The following is a 7625-nucleotide window of genomic DNA, read 5'->3' as shown; positions in this document are numbered from 1 at the left end:
TCTCCTGTGGCAAAGACCACAAAATATCAGAGCTGCGGAATAATCGATGATACAAAGTACTTAATGATTATGATAGGGGAAACATTTTGAAACATATCTAGAACAGAGTATTGGGTTTTGTTTTCAGATACATTGCAAAATAAACTTCACGGTAGTTATTAAAATAAGGGAAATGTCCAGCTATATGCTTAGGATATTAAGAGAAAAGACCAGTGAGCGACATAGCTCAGTGGGTAAATCTAAGTTCAGTCTCCTGGACCCACATGGTAGAAAGAAAGAGCCAACTGCACAAGTGGTCCTTTGACTTCCACATACTCTCTGGGGTCACATCCCCGTGTGTGTAAACACATGTGCACCACAATCAGTCAATCAATGTGTTTAAAGATCAGTGTGTACATGTCCACATCAGTATATAAAATAAAATGTGATACTACAAAACAATGTGTTTTAGTGTGCCCTATGTAAGAGGATTCACATTCAAATATGCACTTGTGTTGGAGAATTCACATTTTCTGGTTGCATTTTAGTTATGAGAGTCCTGACCACTCACATGTTTTGAAGACAGATCGTCTCGACATAACGAACTAGGTATTTTCCTTTCATTTCCCAGGATTTCCTTCTTTGTACAGTTCTGACATGATTGAGTCCCTTTGTTCTTCGTGTATTTTCCCCTTAGACTGCACAGGTGCTCACATGCTTCATACACATGTCTGAATAACCTCAATGCTGTACTTTCTTTAAAACTTAAAACTTTCCTCTTCAGCAATATTCTGGGCTTATTTGTACCCTTCTTTAGTGTTTGTTACTTTATTTTGAGGTTTGTGTATTTTTTTCACCAATATCCAATACACATTTTCATCATGATTTAAAGAATACTTTAGGCCTGTACAATGGGCACAAACATATGCCTTAACGATGTATGGCCATGTACCATACACTGATGTATATATAGGTGGTGGTCCCATAAAGTTATCACACCTATGCATTTTAATCTGTGATGTGCACTCAGTGGTGCTTACACAATAACAGAATCATCCAAAGTAGATTTCTTAGGCAGTGCCTCTCATTAAATAACAGATGACTTCACAAGTCAATATTTGCCCTTCTGATTCTCTTTAGACAAAACACTCAAAAGGGGAAAAGCAGCTTACATTAGCAGTAAAATGATAATTTCATTTTAATTATATTTTGTTTGGTTCTTTTTCTTTAATATAACAAAATGCCTAACATATTCTGGCCATCACCTTTTGTCTTCAGTGTCTTTGCAGTTTGGTAAGTCAGATGACCAACAAATCCAAGTTTTTCCCTACCACCCATTCGCTTGCCAGTACCTGATGCAGTTCAGATTCGTCCTGGGACACTTACAAGGATGCTGAGTTGGAGTTAGTGGTTAGTTCACTTTAGAGAGCTTTTTTGTAGAGGGCTTTGGGTCTGTCCAGCCAGAATATGGAGGCAGGTGATAAAAGGGATGGGAGAAAATACCGCTTACAAAGTCTAAAATGCTGTCACATGGCATTTTACCCACACCACCACCCCAGAGAAAAAAACCTTAGCTCTAAGAAATCATGTCAACATTTTAAACCTAAAGGGTGGGTTTTTTTTTTTTTTTACAATTTAAACTATTTAGAGCCTTAAGCTATTTATTACAAGTTGGATTATACTAATAGAGTAATTTTTCACCTAATAAAAGAAACAATTTCATTATATAAAATTATATTGCATGCTTGTTATTTAAGCCAGAACAATGTCTTACAATTTGGCATTTTTTGTTTCCATTTTTCTTCTTTCTACTATTCTTCAGGTGAATTTTCTTTTATTCTCAAGTTTTGCTCATACTCATGAGTAAGTACTTCCTTAGGATATGTTGAAAAAATTTTTTTACAACTTTTAACATGCTTATCTTTCTAACATTCCCTACGGCTGATGAAAAGCAGTTTCAGTTCTTGCTGATGGTGGGCACCAGGTCTCTTTTCCACATGATATTATAGTCAAATCTTTGCTAATTTATAACTATAGATCCAGCTCATTGGTAGTGTGCTTACCTAACAGGTGCAAGCCCTAGGTTCAGTACTTAACACTCTGAGCATCAAAAAAAAAAAACAAACAAAAAAACCAATAGTCTTGTCTTTGATAATTTAACAAGTAGATACTTTTGTATAGTTTACATTTGTGTATCATCAATCACTTAATAAATGTCCCCAAGTACAGGTCTGCTCCCACTTTGTATTGGCTCTGAAGGAATAATTGAGCTGGGAAGATATATGCTAAATTGGAAGAGATGAAGAATTACTGTTAGTGTAGTTCTGGTCCCTCAGATTTCCATATAGCAACGAAATCTTCAGTACCATCGGGTGAGATTGCTTTGAGATAGATATACCTGCACCTCTCCATCTTTATCTGCCAATTTATATGATTTAGGAAACAAGTAAATCTATCATTATTTATTTTTGTCTCCTAAGCATTTTTAGATCATTTTGCTTATTTTTGGCTGAAGTTGGGTTATTTGTTGTCATTTTAATTTGGATAAATTTTTGGTTAAAGATATGTTTTCCAATAAGCCTCACTAGCATAACATTTATGTTAATTTCTACCTGATTCCTCTATCTCTTGATATATTCTCCATTCCCCCAATTTAAATAGAGTTCAGTCCTCGTTCATTACGCCTCTCACACCACCAAGAAAAAACAAGTTATCAAGATAATCAAGTGTAAAGAGAACTAAGAAGAAATCAAGTAGGATGAAGCACAGAAAGCTATATCGTTTAAAGAGGTCCGTTTTTAAGAACTGGGCTTACTAAGTACACAGATTGACTCCAGCCTCCTGGGTTAAAGTGATGCTTGCTCCTACCTCAGCCTCCTGAGTAGCTGGGACTCAAGTGGATGCTACCAAGTTTGCCTACAGATCGTGGTTTTTAGGTGAGATGATGAGAAAATTTCTACCTCGAATAAGGTATAAGTGGAACTTAAATGAAGGGATGGGTCAATATTCTGCTCAGAAACATAGGCACACCATGTCCCACACTGAGGACAGTAAAGAACAGTGAAAGCAAAATCCCAGGACAGGAAAGAAAATGAATTCAGTGTGCCTGCCCCAACATGGACAAGAGATTATAGGTATTAATTGTAGCATATGATTATTTCTTTTAAATGGAATTGACATAAAATGTTCATCAATTGGGTGTAGATTACATATATTTGACTAGAAATACACAGCAATTAAAAGATAAGTAAAACTCAAAAACTGTGTATTTTATTTATGCATGTGTTTGTCTGTATGAGTTAACCTGTTACTCATGTGTGTAGGTGCCCCCAGAGGTTAGACTGTGGTGCATTGCCTGGAACTGAAGTTACAAGCAGTTGGCTGTCACCCAATTTAAGTTCTTATGATCAAACTTGGATCCTTTGCAAGAGAAAAATGTATTAACCATAGAACAATCTTTCTGACCCAATTATAGACCTTGAAATGTAGAGAAATATGTAATTGTCCACATGTAGTCATTATGTGGGTACCTATGATGTGACATATAGTTTTAAATACCAGCACCTTTATATTCATCTTTTGACCTTATTTCAACCCATAGACAACACTGCAAGCAAAATGTGCATTTGTTTATACTGAGTATCTCCACAGAGTAAGATTGTATAGGGACTTACCTTTTAAATAAGTTGCTTTCCCCTTTTCCTAATAAACCTGCAATATTAATCTGTAAAATTTAGCATTTCTATTTTGGAAAAATCTAGAGCATACTATGAAAATAAAATTCCACATTATTCAGGCTCATTTTAGAAGTAACTCTCACTACAACTGAGAGTGTCCCTTCTGAGATTTACTGAAAGCTTCAAGTAGAGAAAAAGAAGTCTGTATTATGGAAATGTTAGCCCTTATCAAAAAAATGGACAGGAAATTTTAATTGTATTTATTTGTATAAAAGTGAAGAAAGTCTTTTCTGAGTTATGCTGGTAGATACAATGGTCAAGATTTTCTGTTGACTGACAGTAGAAATGGATCTTAAATTGGGTTGGACATGATTTTGTATCTTTTTATTTTTGTTTTCTTTGAGACAGGATTTCCTTGTCTAGCTTTGGTGCTGTCCTGGGACTAGCTCTGGTAGACCAGGCTGACGTCAAACTCACAGAGATCCACCTGCCTTTGCCTCCCGAGTGCCGGGATTAAAGGTGTGCGCCACCGCCTGCGGGGTTGGACATGATTGTAACACCCAGTGATGACTGATGTAAAACAGACCTGAATTGGCATAGGTCAAAAAGCCTAATCTTTGTCAATCGAAGAGGTACAATCCAGTGCATTTTAAGTTCCCTGTCTGGTATGTAGCTTCCAAGAATTTCCAGTTAGAAAACAAAAACTCAGAAACAGGAGCAAAAAGAGTGGATAAAATGAAAACTCTGGAACAACAGAGACTTTCACTTTCTTAACTTTTGGAGTCTGTGTTCTTGGGAAAAGTCTAGAATCCTGAACTCCAGGTCTGTTTGTGAAGTCCTCTTCTTTGTCTAAACACTGTTGTAGACCTGCGGCAGGTTTTGCCTCTGCGATTTTCCCCCTCCTTTGTTTCTGAAGTTGACCAATGTGCCTGATAATGGTCGCATTTGATCTCATACAGTGGTGTTGCTTGTGAAAGGGACTTTAGTTCTGTTTGTGAACTTGAGTGTTTCTGTGCTGATACATCTTTGATCGTTTTTTTTTTTTTAAAGGTGATAGTCATCTTGAGTTCACTCCCAAGGTCTTGTGTAGGTGTTTCACTAGAACTCCAATAAACAGAAGAAGAATTTGTTCGATAAAGCCTGCAGTTGGTCATATATAGTAGAATTGATTTTATTTCAACAGATTGATGCTCGTTTGGCTTCATACAGGTTTATTTGTGGTTGGACTTGTATGAGCAGAATACAGAGAGCATGCATTGATATTTCGCTTCTACTTGGCAGATACATAAGATGTAAATCTGTCTAACCTGACAGAATGGAGGATGGAAATGTTTTAAACACACAGCAGTAATATTGGGGTACCGTCCTGCTGAGTCAAGCAGAAAGAGCCCAATAAGACCTTCTTGAGCCTTCCAGAGGCATAGCCATTTGATGTTTGCAAAGGTTCATTATCTGTAATGTAACTGAGTCCCTGCTACATCAAGCACAGCCACTTAGCTCATAAGTCAAATGTAAGCTTTCAATCTAATAACATTGTTTGACTCATCAAGTTCACTTTTAGATTAACCTGCATTAGAGTTTTCCATGTATCTTTTTATTGGCATATATTCATTGTAGAGAGTCCTATGCTTCCAAAGAACATTTTAATGCAAGTGTGTAATGTAGTTTGAGCAAATTGTCCATCCAAATCCTCTTTTTATCTCCTCTATTTCCCTTCTGATTAGTCCCCTTTTGTCTGGGTGTATATCTGTGCACAGTGGCACATGACTTTAGTCCTAGCTCTTGGGAGACAGATCACTGTGAGTTAAAGGCTATTTTCATCTATATAGTGAGTGCCAGGGCAGCCAGAGCTACATGGTGAGACCCTGTCTTGGAGGAGAGGTATCTCAATTAGACCTGTTTATTTTACCAAACAGTTTGATTCAGCTTTCATGGCTTATATACACAAATGATTTTGTATACCTATATAAAGGCTAGGATCTTACATGTTGTATTTTTGATAAGCAATTTCTGAAAGTCAGACATAAATAAGGGCACAAAAAATTCATAGTGAAATATTTTTATCAAATCTGAACCAATCTAAACCACATGTAAGGCTGCATCAATTCTACTTTTAAGATTTTGTAGCAAAGACAATGAAAAGACAAGTCCACAGTGCTGACCATGTCCTCTGAACACACACAAATGCACACACACACACACACATACATGCACACACTCAATAACTCAACTGTAAAGCCAGTAAAGGTGGAGCAACACTTTGAAAGGAGGAAAAACCCTTACCTAGTCTCTGCTGGTATGAACTTGCATCTTAGGTTTAGAATATCAGAAAGACAGATAATTTTCCTCCAAGAAAGATGCGATTAATAACTAGATCTCTGAAATGATAGATAGTTACTAAATAACATCTTCAGCAACACAGGGAGAAAAAAGGCTTCACACATTCATTTCTGTGATCTTCTCTGGTAGGACAAATTTAGCAATGATAGAAAACCTGATCCTGAGTGTGACGGAAGAAGAAGTGCAATTACACAGGTGCTCAATGTGAGGCCAATAAAAATTAGTTTTCAATAACAGGATTAATGAGATCACAAATATGAAGGAAGAATAAAGATGTCTGGAAGTGGAAGTTCGATGCCATTGCCTTGTTATTTCAAAGGCTTCCACAAGCACATAAGTTTTCTTTAACTTATCTTAAATTTTGATTACATCACTAACTTTTATTTTTATCTCCATACTTATATTTTAAAATTATAATTACAAAGATCTTTGAAGGATACACTGAGTGACCAAAATCCAATATTATATATATATATATATATATATATATATATATATATATATATACAGATTTAAAACTACAGGACAATTCTGGTGGGAGAGTAAACAGTTTGGGGAAATGGGGTAGGAAATATTTAAGATAACTAATATTGACTGAAATGATGCATTTCTACAGTCAGTGTCTCAGAACATGAGCCCTGGATCCATTAAAGCTAGAGTCCTGGCAGCAGACATTTGTTAAACCTTTACATGCACTGAGAAATTTTAACATTTGCTTAGTACTAATTATGAGCAGGGAGCACTTGTAGACTCTATATCTCACCTCCCTGAGTTCAAGTCATGTCTTTATGAATACTACTTCGTGATTTCTCTGTGTCACTTCCTGCCTCAGTTCTCCCATCTAAAAGATGGGATATATAATAAAAATGACCTGATAAAATGAGTCTCTTTGGTGAAAGCAAGGAAAGAGATATTTTGTTTGTGGGAGCCGTTATGGAACTAGCAAGAAACCTGACACTAGCAAAATTCCCAGGAATACAAAATGATGACACCAGAGAAGCCCCTAAGCAATAGAGGAGATGGTGCCTGAACTGGCCTTGTCCTGTAGTCAGACTGATGAATATCTTAAATATCACCATAGAACCTTCATCCAGTAACTGATGGAAACAGAGGCAAAGAACCACAGCAGAGCACTGGGCTGAGCTCCCTAAGTCCAGATGAAGAGTGGGAGGATTGGGAATATGACCAAAGAGGTCAAGATCATGATGGGGACATTCAATGAAACAGTTTACCTGAGCTAATGGGAGCTCACCAATTCCAGCCAGGCAGGGAAGGAACCAGCAGAGGACCAAACTAGACCCTCTGAATGTGGGTGACAGTTGTATGGCTGGGGCAGACTGCGGGACCATTAGCAGTGGCACCAGGATTTATCTCTACTACTTATATTGGCTTTTGGGGGACCCATTATTTTTGGATGGATACCTTGCTCAGCCTAGAAATAGTAGGGCCTTAGACTTTCTCCCAAAAGCAATAAGACTTACTCTCTCTGAGGCATGGGGGGGCGGTGAGAAGGGGTGAAGGTGGAAGGGATGGGAAGATAGGAGGGAGTGGGAACTTGGATTGGTTTGTAAAATGAAAAAATATAGTTTATTTTCTTTTTAAAAAAGTAAAATTATAACAAAAATATGA

The sequence above is a fragment of the Arvicola amphibius genome, chromosome 2 (assembly GCF_903992535.2).
Source record: "Arvicola amphibius chromosome 2, mArvAmp1.2, whole genome shotgun sequence".
NCBI lineage: Eukaryota > Metazoa > Chordata > Mammalia > Rodentia > Cricetidae > Arvicola > Arvicola amphibius.
Note: the sequence above shows the minus strand (reverse complement) of the source record.